Below are 16,863 nucleotides of genomic sequence, written 5' to 3'. Positions count from 1 at the left end.
GTGAAAACTCACATCATTTAGTGACTTCCACTTAACCATACAAGGTAGCACCTCTCTGACTAAACCTTCTGTAAACAAGCATAAACACTGGATTAGTACATAAAGCAACTTTTTGAAAGCGCAGAGAACAGTGAGGGCAGAGAGAGTGGGAGGGGCTCAGATTCCAGAGTTGGGAGAGGAAGATCTGTGAGCCCCACGTTAATCTTTGTCCTCAAGTGAGGAGGCAGAGCAGGAAGTGAAGGCCTGGAAATTACGGAGGTCTTGTGCTGCGGAGACAGAAATTGGGGTTTGGACCCTCCAAGAATTGAACTTGAAGGGGGAAATAACTGCAGAAAAGTGAGTGGGGGACTGCGCGGACTTTACCACCAAGGCGTCTGACCACTTCCTAAAAACTGTGTGGTGTCAGGAAGAACATCCAGAAGCTGCAGTTTGAGACCTAAAAAAATGAGCAAGTATTTCAACAGCATTATCGTCTAGGGAAAATGAAGCAGCAATGGAGAGATTTAAAAAATTGGGTGAAAAAGCAATAACCTGAGGCAGAGGATATGAAGAGACAGTTCTCCGAAGAAGAAATTTCAGATGGCCAACAGACACATGAAAAGATGCTCTGAACACCACTAATCATCAGGGAAATGCAAATTGAAACCACAGTGAGATGTCACCTCACACCACACAGGTAAGGATGGCCAGCATCGAAAAGACTAAGAACAACAAATGCTGGCGAGGATGCAGAGAAAGCGGAGCCCTCCTACACTGCTGGTGGGGATGTAAGCCACTTCAGACATTGTGGAAAGCAATATGGAGGTTCCTTAAAAAACTAAAAGTAGAAATACTATTTGACCCGAGAATCCCACTCCTTGGTATTTATCCAAAGAATACAACTTCTCAGATTTTCAAAAAGACAGATGCACCTCTATGTTTATCACAGCATTTTTAAAAATAGCCAAGATATGGAAACAACCTAAGTGTCCATCAGTAGATGAATGGATAAAGAAGATGTGGTACATATACACAATGGAATACTATTCAGCTGTAAGAAAGAAACAAATCCTACCATTTGCAACAACATGGATGGAGCTGGAGGGTATTATGCTCAGTGAAATAAGCCAGGCGGAGAAAGACAAGTACCAAATGATTTCCCTCATTTGTGGAGTATAACAACGAAGCAAAACTGACGGAACAAAACAGCAGCAGACTCAGAGACTCCAAGAAGGGACTAGTGGTTACCAAAGGGGAGGGGTGTGGGAGGGCGGGTGGGGAGGGAGGGAGAAGGGGACTGACAGGTATTATGTTTAGTACCCATGGTGTGGGGGGTCATGGGGAGGACAGTGCAGCACAGAGAAGGCACATAGTGGATCTGCTTGCACTTGCTGCACTGATGGACAGTGACTGCATTGGGGTCTGGGTAGGGTCTTGATAATATGGGTGAATATAGTAACCACACTGTTCATGTGAAACCTTCTTAAGAGTGTATGTCAATCATACCTTAATAAAAAAAAAAAAGAATGCAGTCAATACAAACCTTTGCAACAAACCAAAGCAAAGAACACAAGAAGCTCTCAAAAGTTCTGGGAATAAGTAATGAGAGAACTAACAGCATAGCAGATGCAGGACCACGGTGCTCCCTTCTATGATCAGAGCCATCCAGAGAACAATGCTCCTTCTGTTTTTAGCCCAATAAACAAATCCTGGGAATGGAAAAAAAAAGACGGGTGAACCCAAAGAACCCTCAGGGATTTCATTTAAGTTCCCAGAATGGATATTGCCCTAAGAGCAAGGTCTTTCTTTGCCTTAGGGGTAAGATCTGACCAAAGAAATTCCAAACTTCACAAAGCCCCTGACCTTCCCTTGACTAGACCAGGGTGATCTGCCAAAACACTCCATGCCGGTAGGAGGACTGATCCTCTTTTGAGGATCATAGCAGAATCTCTACAATTTTTATAATGAATGATTACCAGGCATGTCTATAAAATGCATGAAAACCAAGATAAAACATACAGAAAATAAAAAAATTTCAGGTGATACCATGTAAGAACTTGTTCGTTATGCTTCAGAAGATTGGAGACTGATGAGAATTAGGCTTGGGGTGGATTAATGATTGAGCATTGAGTCCCCTATACAGAATTTTATTGTTGTTAACAACCATTTGATCAATAAATATGAGAGATGCCCTCTCAAAAAAATTCAGGTGTTACAGATATTCAAGGTTTTATAAAAAAAATGACTTTAAATAATAATTATTATTATGTTCCAAAAAAAAAAAAGGAAAAGAGACTTACAAGGGACCTGGAATCTATAAGAAAGTCAACTAAAATTTTAGAATTGAAAATGTAGAATAACTGAATATAGTAAATGAAGAAGTGGGCTTATTAAATATGGCAAAAGAGAAAATTGGTAAACTTAAAAACTGGAAAAATGATGGCAGGATATTTTGCAAACCTACAAAAATAGGATGGAAAATTCGGAAGAGTGTGAATGATAGAGATGATGCACTAAAAAAACCTAAAATACATGTAATTTGTGTCCCAGAGTAAGAAGAGTATAGAACAGAAGCAAAATGTGAAATACTATTGCCTGATAATTTTCCAACACTGGAAACGTCATGAACCTACAATTCAAGAATGATGATGGACCCAAATCTGAAGAAATACAAGAAAAATCACACATAGGTAGGTCATACAAAAGTAATGAACAAAGAAAAGATAAACTCTTCAAAGCAGCCAGAGTAAAAGTTAAAATTTTCTTTAACAAAATAAAAAAGAGTAGTAGCATATTTTTCAGTAGAAACAATAACAGCAAGAAGAAAGAGGAATTAAATGTTTCCTTCTAATTTTGTCTAGGTTTATTGATATATAATTCGCATATAACATATAACAACTTTAAGGTGTCCAACATGATGATCTGATATCTTTATATACTGCAGATGAGTGCCACAATAATGTTGGTTAACACATGTGTCCTCTCCTCTCACATAGTTTACATTTTGTGTGTGTCGTGGGGAGGAATGTGTTGTGAGAACTTTCCATATTTGTTCTCTTGACAATTTTCAAATATATCATACAGTATTTTTAACTATAGTCACTATACTTTCCATGAGATGTCTAGACTTGCTCATCTTACAACTGAAAATATGTGCCCTCTGACCATCTTTAGCCATTACCCCCACTCGTTACCCTCAGCAAATACCAATCCTCTTTGCTTCTATGAGTTCAGATTTTTTTGATATTCTTCATTTAGGTGAGATCATGCAGCATTTACCTTTCTCTGTTTGACTTATTTCACTTAACATAATGTCCTCAAGGTCAGTCCATGTCATTGCAAATGGCAGGATGTCCTCCTTTTTTATAGGTGAAAAATCACATTTTCTGTACCCATTTTGTATATCCATTTTCTTTATCCATTCATCTGCCAAAGGACTTCTGGTTGTTGTCATGTCTTGGCTTTTGTGAATAATGCTTCAGTAACATCATTTTGAGATAGGGATTTCATATCCTTTGGATATATACTCGGAAGTGAGGTTGCTAGATCATATGGTAGCTCTATTTTTCATCTTTTGAGAAACCAAATAATGTTTCCCATAGTGGCTGCACCAATATTTATTCCCACCAGTAGTGCACAAGGGCTTCCTTTTTTCCATATCCTTGCCAGTACCTGTTTTATCTTTTTGATACTGGCCATTCTTATAGGGGTGAGGTGATACCTCATTGTGGTTGATTGTAGTTCCTTGATATTTAGTAATATTGAACTCCTTTTCGTGTGCCTGTTAGCCATTTGTGTATCTTAGAAAAATGTCTACTCAAGTCCATTGTCCATTTAAAAATTGGATTGTTTTAGTTTGCTATTAAGTTCTGTGAGTTCTTTGTATATTTTGGATATAAAACACCTCTCAGATATTTGATTTGCAGATATTTTCTCCCATTCCACAGGTGGCTTTTTCATTTTTTAGATTTCATTTTATAGATTGATATAGTCCCATATTAATTTTTTTTTAACTTTTGTTGTCTGTGCTTTTTTCATATCATATCCAAAAACTTATTGCAAAACTGAGCTTTTTTTCTGTGTTTTCTTCTGGGAGTTCTATGGTTTCAGGTCTTAGATTTAAGTTTTTCTCTATTGCGAGTAAATTTTTCCGCATGGTGTAAGATAGGGCTCCAGTTCATTCTTCTGCATGTGGGTATCCAGTCTTCACAGCACCATTTATTGAAGAGATAGTCATTTCCCTTTTGAGTATTCTTGGCTCTTGTCAAATATCAGTTGACTGTATATGCACAGATTTATTTCAGGGCTCTAGATTCTGTTCTCTGTGTCTGTATGTGTCTGTTTTTATTCCAGGAATGTGCTTTTTGATTACTAGAGTTTGGTAGCATTGTTTGGAACCACGAAGTATGATGCTGCCAGCTTTGCTATTTTTAAAGAGTGCTTTGACTACTAGGGATCTTTTGTTTTGCCATATGAATTTTAGTATTTTTCTCTCTCTATTTCTGTGGAAAATATCATTGTTCCTTGTTACTGGTCTGTTCGGATTTTCTATTTCTTCATGATTCAATTTTTATAGGTTGTATGTTTCCAGAAATCTATCCATTCTCTGAGTTGTGTGATGTGTTGGTGTGTAATTGTTCATAGTGGTCTCTTATGAGTCTGTATTTCTGTGGCATTTGCTGTAATGTTTCCTCTTTTGTTTACAGTTTTATTTATTTGTCATCTCTTTTTTTGTTGTTAGTCTAGCTAAATGTTTTTCAATTGTTTATCTAAAAGTGCTTTTGCTCTATTAATGTTTTCTCTCTCATTTATTTCTGCTCTAATCTTTATTATTTCCTTATGTTAAACTTGGGTTTAGTTCGTTCTTATTTTTCTAGTTCTTTGAGACAAATAAAACTGACTTTCTTTAATTGAGCTGGTTTTTAAGACCTGTGAGTGCAACTGTGGTACAGTATCCCCCTTATCTGGAGTTCGTATATTTTTATTCTTGGGGTAAGGAGGTTTCATCGATTGAAATAGCTCAGATTTCTCACTACCTTCATGCAATATGCATTTCTTATTTTATATATCAGTTTGTGTGGCTTATTTGATTATTTTCTTTAAACTTTGTGCTGAGAGTGCTTGCCATATATTTCTGATATTTCTACAAGTGTTTACAATAAAAGGAGATATGTCATTTGGTGAAATTATATAAAAATAATCAACTCAGGAAATTTATGAAAAATGTAAGGGTCTACACTTGTAAATTGAATATTTCTTTCTGAAAAGATACACGCTTATAGCTTTGGTTCCACAGTGTAGACTTCTAAAATAAAGTTTGCTTGCAACTTCCTCTCAAAATATTTCACCAAGATAAAATATGGCGTACCTGTTGTAACAGTGATGGCCTGTGTGTATAAAGTTGAAGGCATTTGAAGTGTCATTACTGGTGCTTTGCATTAGATGGTTTCAAATTCTGACAGCTGCCCTGGTTCTTGATCAGTCAGTTCCACATGCACCTGCACACTTTTGATAGAATCTTGGGTCCTGTTCAATTTGTTTTCCACCTATTTAAGTTAAAAAAGTGGTGCAAAAGCACATACTGAAAACTGTACATTCACACTGACACAGATAAAACATTAGCTGAAATTCTGATGGCTTAAAATGATTGAATTAAACTGTTGCAGTTTTGCACATGAAACTTCAGGTGAGTAATATTTATTGGTCTTACTGCTGAAGGCCTATTACCATATTAAGCAAAACAAAACAAGAAATATATTGACTTACTGCATTTATCTGGAACATGTGGGATAAAGTAATCTTTAAGAAACATGGCTTGCTTCATTAGATTAAGAATGAATTTAAGAAAGGGGTTTGCTGTAAGATTTGACTGCTGCTGTCTTTACCAAGATAATTGCGGCTCCTCCAATTGTGTGTTTGGTAGCTAGTGAAACAAATCATGCCTCTGAGAGTTGCAGCACAATACGATGTGTGATTGATTCTCAGAACATTCAGTCTCAAAACCACATGGAGTTGATTGCATACATTTTTATGGGAACACTAAAATTATTCTTTTGTCTCTTTGTTAGTAGTATGTTAGTTATACAGAAATTACAGTGCTGCCTACCATGTTAAATGGCTCCCAAATTATTTACATGTATATTAAGTGTATTCTAATTTGGCTTTTATGTTACTTTTTCAAATCTGGAATATCAGTTTTTTAAAAAAATTGAGTTCTGTTCTGAAATGCGTATGCTTGTCCTTTATCTCCACAGTAAGCAAGCACAGTCATTTTACAACCCGTACCTGCTAATTCTGTCTGGAGTACTGAGAAATTGTTTTTGCTTAAAATTTTGTGTGTTGGTCTCTATTAAGATGTCATGTCTCCTTATGTCCCTAGATATCATAGATTGTGTGCTGAATACATTAGTTGAAATGTTAATATTTTTAATAAATAGAAATACTTGTCAAGGTACTGGGAGATGCAATATTTTTCTAGAGAGAATTCTGCAGTCCAGTTCAGATTCTTAGGGACATTAGAAACACATGATTAACCGAACCCAGTTTCAGAGCATGAGATTTTTTTTGGACCACCGATACAACTCAAAGAGATACTATAGTCCTGGAAGGGCTTGGTTACTTCTATTTATATTTCCTCTTAGAATCCAGCACTTTAAAGCTTCAAGTGTCAACAGGGGTAGTTCACAGTGCCTCACAGTTAATGCACTGTATTCCAGGTCCTGTACTTCTAGCTCCACCAGGTGAAAGTTTCCCACTCATTTTCCCAGCCTTTTGCTCAGCTTTAATTCTGAGCAGAATGGTCCCGAATGCTCAGCTCATCTCACCGATATCCCTTGTATTCCACATCTTGGCCTTGTAGTTTCTTATGACTGTAGTACCTATTTGATTCTTCTCGGAACCATTTTAGATACTGTATTCACAGTTTTGTTTGTTTTGATTAAAGATTTCTTTCAATTACTATAATCAGAAGCTTCCCATTCCACTAACTTATTTAAGGCATTTATTAATTTTTTTGCTGATAGGGAAAACTGTTAGAACTGTGAAATCTCATGAGCTTAAAGCCATTTCCACAATTTTTTATTATTAAAGTTCTCATCACAAGAAAAAATAAAAATAAAAAACTCCCTGATTATAGGCATAGATGGGTGAGATTTCATGATGATGGTGAATAAGGTATTTAATAAATATGCAGATGGTGATGTTGGCAGAATTGACACAGGTAGGGGATGCAGTCGGGTGAGTTCACGTTTTGCTGTGGACAGATCACTGCTGCTGCCGTGATGGTAGAAGTCCGTGCAGTCAGCCTTAATTCACCTCCCCCTGGCTCTTCTTTCCCTCCAGGGATGATGCTGTGTGAAGCCGTGCTGCCTGCTGTTGCCTTAATCCCTGCTGCGCGGCTGTGTTTTCCATGAACCCCTTTAGTGAGGACCAGGTCCACAGGGAAGGGAGGCAGAGGACCCTCCATTGAGTCGCCATCTTTGTCCAGCTGATCACCAAGAGCTTGAACCGTAGATGTACTTTGATGATCAGCCTCATGGCAATTAAAGATGCTTACCCTCAGTTCTTAACACTGAGTATCAGTGCACATTATTTTACTCATTCCTCTATTGTTATTCCTTCCAAGTCAGTGGCCATCAGCCAAGCCATGGGCCACTATGCACACATATCAGTGTAGCTCGGAAACCTTAGCAGCCCTTCCTGCAGGCCAAGGAGACAAACGGGTATCCGGCTGGAGTCTCTTCCTGAGGGCGCTGTTTTCCTCCCTGCCATGCAGGGATGGCCCTTGAGGGTGTGTGTGAACAACCAGTGTTTTCTAGGCTGTGCCAGCATATTGTGGCATGGTCATAAATAACCTGCCCCCACCCCCTGTTATGTTCTTCCCATGTAACTGGTCCAAAGCCATAGGTCTGGATTAAAGTAGAGGTGGTCACAGAAGGAGAGTGGATACTGCAGGAGTCTGAACCATTGATTATTTGATTTCTTCTACCTTTGGAAACACTTTAGGCCTGATATTTTATATGACACTCAGGCTCAGCAATGGAGTACTTAACCTATGCCTTCGTAGAGGCATTGTTACAAGAATATATACAAAAAATGTATATATTTTTTGATAGGCAGGCCAGACACCACAAGGTCGTTTAGTGACTCAAGGTCAAGCCCACCATGAAACCAGCAGCTGTTGTCAAAGGAGACTATGTATTGGAAGAAGAGAGCGCGCCTTTCCCAAACTGCAATGTTTCCCTCATCAGAACTTTGCAGAGGCTGCAATACCAACCGTATTTGCCACAGACCCTTGCAGTGTCGTCGATCTGGTTCTTGAGGGTCCGGGGTTTCGTACTTTGCAGTGTCCTCACCTTGTTCTTGTTCCTGGACCCACAAAAATTGTTAGTCTTATAGTTTAATTAGTAAATAGGTCAAACTATAGTATATTACATAACTTCCATAGTCTAGAGAGTTCTGACTCTTAAGTGTTAAGATTTCAAAATTGAAAAACACCTATTTTGATATGTTTTAATTTTTGGAGAGACAATTTCAACATACTTCAGATAACCAGAGTCACAGAAGCTTTTCCAAGTTGGTTGACCCTTGATTTTCATTTGATTTGTACTCCCTTAGCATTTCTTACTAAATAGAATAAAATAGTTGATTCTTTCCTGATGAACAGGTCTAATCAGCATGAGTCCATATGGCAAAATACTCAATGGCAAAGTGATACCAAGACGATCAGGCTAGAGTATAACAGAGACGGGTATGGCATAACCCTGAGGTAAAACTGGGAAGTTATACTTTTCTTCCTACCAAATGAAAGAAAAGCCATCTTTCTTGCTCGGTGTGGACAACAAAGCATTTTTCGAAGAGAAAGCTTCATCTCAGGTTGCGGAAGTGCTGTTATTTTGTTACCTGCAAAGGTAAGACCATCAGTGCGACCAAGTCTGTTCCCTAATGACGTCAGGCTGTCATTCTCTAAGACACATTTGCCTCACACAAAGGCTAATAGGGCAACTAGGTAGAGCTTTTCATCATTACTTTATTCCAAAATTCCCTGAGAAGTGTACTTTTTAATTTAGGTGACTATTTTGATAGAGGAAGGAAGTCTCCTGGGTTCTACTGGAACCTTTCCATCCCAACCATAAATTTTATGGGTCACAAGGCTGAAAATGGGGTTGTGCAGGTCACATAAGTCAGGGTTTGGGTAAGTGTGCCGTGCCTTTGCTCCGTGGCAGCGGATTGTGTCACTCCCCCTGCATCACTGGGGTGGCGCTCTCTGGTCCTCTGCCCCGTCCCTAGTCGTTCATCAGCAAATGATGCAGGACCGTGGGGAAGAGATGACTGTGAGTGTGAAATCCTCTTAGTGTAGGATTCCCACTTACAGTCTACACGGACAGGCTGAGGACACTTGACTTTGAAAGTCAGCCGACTGCTGACCGTCCGGGGCCGCCGCCTCTTCCTCTCCTGCTCCGCCAAAGGCACAGCAGTTGGTTTCCTGCCTCCTCTCCTGGGGGCTTGTCCCTTTGGGATTCAGCTGTCTTGGTCGCATTAAGACCTATAGATTTCTGGGGAGTTACAGACAAGCTAAACTTTTCCAGGTTATCTTTTTTTTATGTTTGTTTCTCTTAGGATGGTATGACTTTGTGGCTTTTTATGATCAGTAATATTTTTGATGCAGCAAATGAGAGGCCAGCCAAACCATTGGAAAGTTTGAGAAATGAAAAAATATGGAAGCTTAGGGATTGGAAGGAAGCTCTCTCCGTCGTCTTAACTGTGATGGTTCTACAGCCAGTGATTCTAAACAGGGCACCCAGAGCCCACAGGCAGGATCCCCAGTCAGCAAGCTGCGGACTCCCGTGCCTCTCCTCACAGCTGCCACTGGACACTACCACCTTCCACCTTCCTAAAGCCACATTCTTGGCAGTGTCTGTCCATATATCCTGGCAGGAAAGACGTGAAAGTGACATTTTCAGGATTTATGCCTTTGCATACAGCACAGAGTTTAGAAAGGTGTGAAATATGCTGACTATCAAAAAATAATATTGGGCACATCTCAACCCATTAAATTGTCATTTCCAGTATGAGTAAATGATTAAATCTCTGAATATGTGTTTATATGGCTGATCTTTTGAATAAATGTTAGATGCTTTATAATCCCTAAATTATATTTAGAGTGTACTATAATGGCAGTATAAATATCACAGGATAAACCATTTTTATTTATTTTAAAAGTACCAAATGAAAACATCAAAGGAAACTCATGCTAAGCAATTATTGAAATTACCCGTTGTTTGACAGCAGTCATATTAGCATATAGAATTCTATAACTTACTAGCTGTGGGGACCTATGCATTTTTAATAAAATAGTTAAGTGGATTGCACAATGCTTTTGTCATAAACACAGTTGTGATTTTGCTAGATTCTGTGGATATAATATTGTAATGTTATACCAAGTTTTTTTTTCTTCAGTCAGTGTTATGAAGTCCAGTAGAGTCTTTGCATAAATGGGCTCTAATTTCTTCACAATAGGATCAGGGATGAACACTGCTCAGCAACACAAATGAATTACTTACAATGAATGCAACAACACAGATCTCAAAAAATATTAAACTGAGTGAAAGTAGCCAGGCCAAAAAGAATATGTTCTATATGATTCTATTCACGAAACTTAGGAAAGGCTAATACATCTACTGTGGCAGAAGGGAGCTCAGAAGGGATGGGAATCTTCCACGTCTGGACTTGGGTGGTGGTCATGTGGGTTGATACGTTCATCAAGACGTGTTGACGTGCACCAAATGGGTGTGTTTTATATAAAGTATGCTCTAGTGGAGAATATTAAGCAACACAGAGAACCATCAGATGGGCATGAGGTGGCAAGTCAGGTTCATGGAGGAAGGGACTTTAGGATGACTAAAGCGTCAAGGCCATCGGGGACGGCAGGCAAGAGTGTGTGGGCTTCAGGAAAAACCTCTGGTGGGGATGCCCCCCGGAATGGGAGGAATATCTGCGTGATTGTCATCCCGAATCCTGTGGAGCAAGCAATGTTCCTCTGCATCCTTGGAAGCAGAGGGAGGCAGGCGGCTCCTAGCGGCAGAGGGACGCGTGGGGCTGGAGGCGGCGGGGGGCGTGAGTGCAGAAGGGGGAGCAGCCGGCCTGCGGGCAGCCCGGAGGCGCCGGGGAAGGCGAGGCAGGTTTCTTCCCCGGAGCCTCGGGGAGCGCGGCCCTGCCCAGCCCCTTGGAGCAGACCGGCGAGGTCGGAAACTTCACTTCGCGGTGCCAGGGTACCAGGCTCGGGGCGGTTTGTGCAGAAGCAGCAGGGATCTGCGGCAGGGGTGCTGGACGGCGCGGGGGAGGCTGCACGGGGTCTCCGCAGAAGGTTGCCGCGTGCCCCTGAACCAAAGCCTGCATTTCTGGTCCCACTGCCCTGAGGCTGCGCCCTCCTCGGGCCCCTTTCTCATAGTTTCTTTTGAGATTCAGGGACCACGTGGCTGTCCATCGTCCCAGGCAGAAACTCCAGAGGAGTCTGTCTTCGTCACCAGACTGGCCGTATGAAAACTATGTCGCCTTCAGCTGCCGGGCTTTTAAGTATGTGCTGTTGGTTACGAGGCTCCGGCCGAGCCAGCCACCGAATGACCCCGGGAGAACTCCTCGTTGCTAACGGGATGAACAGAAAGTCCAGTATTTTTAACCGTAGCTAAAAATGGAGAGAAAGGGAATGTATACATCTATTTTTCTACAGTCTCATAAGGACATTTACACATATAGGACGGCTAGGACTTTAAAAAGGAAAGGGTGGGATGGTTTATGTTTAGAAAAGTGAAATTTAACACTTTCCACTTCATTCTTGGAAGTGGACATTATTTGCAGTAACAGTCCCCTTTAGGGACCTGTTCCGTGGATTGCAGTGTCTAGTTTTTGCTGCCTTATAATGTATGTGAGCTGAATGTTTTCTTCAGGTGAGTGACGGTGAGAAAGAGAAACACTACAGGTTGAATCACTTCAGTGATAATGAAACCTTCAATTACAATAGCACGTTTGCAACGTCTGTAATTACAAAGGAATGGCTTACAGACAAAATGCTCTATCTGAAAAATCTGTTTTGAGTTTTTTTTGTCATTCTAAATGTAAGACTATACAGTCTAAATGTAAGAGGACACAACCGTTTTAAACATTGCTTTGTTTTCAAGTGAAGGTAGATGGAAATTCTTGGAAGCATTTGCGGCAAGGTGAACTCTTGAGTCTGGTAACTTTCTCCCGAAGAGGATCCAGTGGTGTTGAATGGCAGTGGAGGATGGGAGGCACCGCTAGCTTGCAGAAGAGTGTAAATCTTCCGGAAAGGCCTGCTTCTTGCTGGTCTACACCCAGGGCTTTAGGACCCTGACCCAGCACCCCCCCCTGGGATAGCCCCTCAGCTTGGGCGGCAGGTGAGGAGGGCCCCGCGGAGCATCACCGTCTGCTGACACCCACCTGCGCCCCCCCCTCCCGGGCCCTGGGCGCCCAGCCCGGGGCGCGGCCGCGTTCTCCCCAGGTGGGTGTGATTCTCAGCCCGCGTGCCGGCCGCCTGCGCTTCCCGCTGGGACCCGGGGGCTGCTCGGGCCCTGCCCTCCCCCCGGCCGCGCCCCCTCTCCCCTAAGGCCCGCGGGCTGCGGAGCCTCCCCGCCGCCGGAGCCCTGGTCCTAGAAGCCCCGTGTGACCAGAGCACCCGGACTCCCGCCCCCAGTTCAGCTCCGCGGGACGTGCCGGGACGGCCGGGCCTGGGCCGCGGGCAGGTAGGAGGGGAGGCGCCCCGGCTCCGTTAGCCGGAGAGGAAGGGGCACCGGGTTTGGGGTGCGCGCGTTAGGTCAGCCCGCTTCGCTGGGGGGACTGGTTCCTGTGACGTTTAAGGCCCCGAGTGTCGTCAGCAAGTCCCGTTACCCCTGACGTAGTGGCTCCGTCCCCTGAATGCGTGATGTCCCGAGAGCCGTGACTGTGTCCGGGGCGGCCTGCGCTTTACTGACCCAGCAGCGGGGTGGGACCTGGGGCGCCGGGTGTGGGGCTTTGACCGCCCCGTTTCTTAAGGGGCAAGTGGGGCTCACGCGTGATGCTGTGAGGCGTTTTGAGGCAGGTCAGTGGTGGTAAAACTGGCGATTTCCACCTGCCAGGACGTTCCGAGATGGTCCGAGCCAGGACCAACTGGGCGCGCGCCTCAGGCCTCTCTCCTGCCCCAAACTGTGCAAATAACCACGTAGTAACAGAAAGCACGCCGTGGTGGTCATAGAATGAAGGGATTTCCCAGAGGAGCAGAACCTGCGGGATTGCTGAGCGTGGAAGCAGGTGCGGGTGCACTGAGGAGTGAGACCGCCTGCAGGGGAGAAACCCCAGGTGCTGCGGGCACATCACGTGGGGCACATGCCTGGAGGGGGTGGTGGGGCGGTGTGGGGGGAGGCAGGCCAGCAGAGGGGCCGTCAGGCTGCGGCTCCCGGGCAGGGCCTCCCTCCCTGTGCGCCTCGTGGTCATGGAACAGGCCCGAGAGCAGAGGCAGAGCAAGGCCCCGGGGGCCAGACCCACCCAGCTCCGCGGCCTGGGACTGGGGCTCCCTGGGGCTGGGTCCCCCTGGCGCTGGGACTGGGGCTCTCTGGGGCTGGGGCTCCCTGAGGCGGCCCTTCCTGTTCTAGTCCAAGGGTCTGGGGCTCCCTGGCGCTCCCTGGGGCTCCCTGGGCCTGGGGGTTCCTGGGGCTGGGTCCCCCTGGGGCTCCCTGGGGCTGGGGTCCCTGCTGCTTCCTGGGGCTGGGTCCCCCTGGGGCTCTCTGGGGCTGGGGCTCCCTGAGGCGGCCCTTCCTGTTCTAGTCCAAGGGGCGGAGCCTGTTCAAGGAGGCTGCTGCCTCCCCCCTCCTGAGGCCGATTGCACCAGGAGAAATAGTTAAGTCTCACTGAATAGAGTCTAGGAGTAACTATTGAGAATGTTTACAGCAAACAATTGGTTTACAGCAAATAACTGGTACAAGTTAATAAAAGAGCACTTCAAAAAGCAGGCCAAAGATATGAGTAAGAATTCACTGAGAGGGAAATAAAAATAGCCAATCCATGTGGAATAATCTTCAACCACATATTTAAAAGTTGTAATTTGTTAACAGTAAAATACAGTTTATTGGCAAAAGTCCATGTCTAACAGTAGAAATGTAGGTACAGATTAGGGAAATATGTCTCATAGATTACTGGTGGAGGTGAATATTTTGAACACCTGAGAGAAAAAAAATTGGTTGTAAGAAATAAAATGAAAAGTGTCAGTAACATATGATTCAGCTACTTCAGTTCCATCATTAAAACCTTAAACTAATGTGCCAATAAAATGATATGAAGATGTTTATTACAGCAGTATTTGTAATTGATGAAAAATTAATTATGGAAAACAGATATGCGACACATAGAATAATACTATTGGGTTAAAAGAATTCATTAAATCTACTTTTATCCATGCAAATAGACTAAAATGTAAATTGAAATTATGCAGTTCAACTGGCATATTATCTATGTAAATATAACAGCACAAGGTGTAGACAAAGCTATATATGTGCATAAATACATTCATTGCATAAATTCCCATTAAATATTGTCAAACTCTACTTCCTTAGTAATACAACTCGTTGAATGAATATCTGTACTGTTTACTTCCCATTTTTCCCCTCATTCTATCCTAAAAGGCCTGTTCCTCACCTCTGTTGAAACCACTTTACCCATGTCAGTGACCTTCATCTTGCCAAATACTCTGGTATTGTCATAATCCTTGATTTTCCAACAGCATTTAATGCAGATCACGCCTGCCTTTCTGAAGTTCCTATGCTCCTTGTATTCCAAGATGTCATGCTTATCTTCTTTCAAACACCTCTTTTTCCTAGTTTTTTCTTTCTTGAACTCAAACTTTGGAATCAGTCAAAGGGCCCTTTCCCCCTGGTAGCCTTTCCTTTTATCTGTATTTAACCCTGTGAGCTTATCTTTTCCTGTCATTTTACATACTGTGTATTGACTAAACTGATGCCCCTCAATATTTAACTCCAGGACAAAATTCCCCCCGTGAAATCCAGACTCTTACATTAAATCATTTTTTATCATGTCATCTTCTACCTTATTATGAGGCACTACAGTTTCCCACTTGGAAATTGCATCTTCTAAAATATGTGAAGTTAGTTTCTCAGAGCAGAGACAAAGAAATATTTGAATAATCAATGGCTAAAAGTTAGGCATATGTGAGGATAACAATAAATCCACAGACCCCAGAATTGAATCAGTACCAAATAAAGAGGAACAGATTAAATGATAAAGATACATTCTTCAAAGCAACGAGAAAAATATACATTGCATACAGAGGAGCAAAAATGAGGGTAGCAGGCTTCTTGCCACGAACTATGTAAGGGAAAGAAGGCAGTGACAATTTAAATTTACTGAATAAATGCCAGTCCAGGATTCTGTATCTCCCCAAAATATGACTCAAATGGAATGATGATTATTTAAGAGGAAAAATTGCTGAGAGGATTTATTGCCAGCTGGTTTGTATGAGGAGAAATCTAAGTTCTTCAGGGAAAAATAAAGCATTTTACAGGTATCAGATCTTCAGGATGCATAAAACTGAGTGAAGGGCTCCAGAAAGCATAAATGTGAGCAAACATAAATGGTACCCTTATTTTAAAATCATATTTTTGTATGTGGTAAAATATATATAACATGGTATTCCCCATTACAACCATGTTAAAGTTTAGTTTTGTGACTTTAAGAACATACCTTGTTGTTCAGCCTTTACCACCATCCATCCCCAGAACTTAGCTTTACCTTGGAAAACTGAAACTCTACACCATTAAACACAAAGTCCCTATTCTCTCCTTCCCCTGAGGAATGCAGAACTGCTAGCAGTTAACAACTCTGGTCAAACCCTTGCCCGAGGAGCCGGGATCTAACCAGGCCGTGCTTCTGGCAGATTGAGGCTGTGGGCCTCAGTGACTCCCTCCTGCCCCCACCCACCCACCTTCAACCCCTCCTAGGCTCAGCTGGGAAAATCAGTGTTGCCAGGAAAATTTACTATTGCTTCAAATACCTTGTCTCTACCTTCTAGGTAGAATCATGCACGGAAATTTCGTAAGGAAGAACATTTCACAAAGTAGTCGATCACCAAGAAGAAAGAAAAATCCTAACCACATAGGCACAAAATAAATTTGGTAATATGCATTAAAAATCTGATAGTGAAATATAAAGTGAAATTCAGCGCTTCACCAAGTAATTCACAGGTAGATAAGAAGGAGACGTGTGAAGAGCACCGTCAAGCCACTGTCCCTATAGATGCCACCGGAGATGCTCTGGCTACTTAACACTACCAGCAGGAACCTGCAGCCTGTGGCTTGATCCAGCTTGGCACCTGTTTTCTGAATAGAATTGCCCTGGAGCACAGCCACACCTGTTTTCACTTGTCTAGCGTGGCTTTTACACTTGCAGTGGTAGCACTGAGTAGTTGTGACAGAGAGTGCATGGTGTACAAAGCCTCAACTGATTATCTGGTGTTTTTATAGAAAGCTTGTTAACCTCAATATTAAAGTAATAGGGAATGTTATGTACAAATTTGCAATAATTTATTTAAGCTTAAGTGAAATAGCCAAACTTCCAGAAAGGCATTAAGCTACTATTTTTCACTATAAAATAGACTAATCTGTTTATTTGGGTATTTTAAAATTCCTCTAAGCATGTTTCGTATTTCAGTGTATGTATAAGTCTTGCTGACCTTTTCTCAGATTTATTCTTAAAACTTTTGTATTTTTGATGTTACTGTAAATGGTTTTTAAAATTTTGATTCTCAATTGTTTATTCCTACTATATGTAAATAGTTTTTTTATTAACTCATACCCTGCAACCTTACTAATCTACTTAATACTT

General features: G+C 42.2%; 1 protein-coding gene across 7 annotated transcripts in view; it reads left to right on the top strand.

Moving 5' to 3' along the window:
- Positions 1 to 16,863, top strand: part of NEIL3 (nei like DNA glycosylase 3) — a 750,694-nt gene that overhangs the window by 482,273 nt on the left and 251,558 nt on the right. The window contains exon 13 of one of the 7 annotated variants that reach the window (XR_012124053.1): positions 7,321 to 7,583. The exons of the other annotated variants lie outside the window; for them this stretch is intronic. The gene's annotated coding sequence lies outside the window, so the exon portion shown is untranslated. Of the gene's footprint in view, positions 1 to 7,320; positions 7,584 to 16,863 lie in introns of those variants that run through there. 7 annotated transcript variants of the gene reach the window in all.

This window comes from Manis javanica, chromosome 12 (genome assembly GCF_040802235.1).
Source record: "Manis javanica isolate MJ-LG chromosome 12, MJ_LKY, whole genome shotgun sequence".
Taxonomy (NCBI): Eukaryota; Metazoa; Chordata; class Mammalia; order Pholidota; family Manidae; genus Manis; species Manis javanica.
This window is presented reverse-complemented; position numbering and strand designations above follow the sequence as displayed.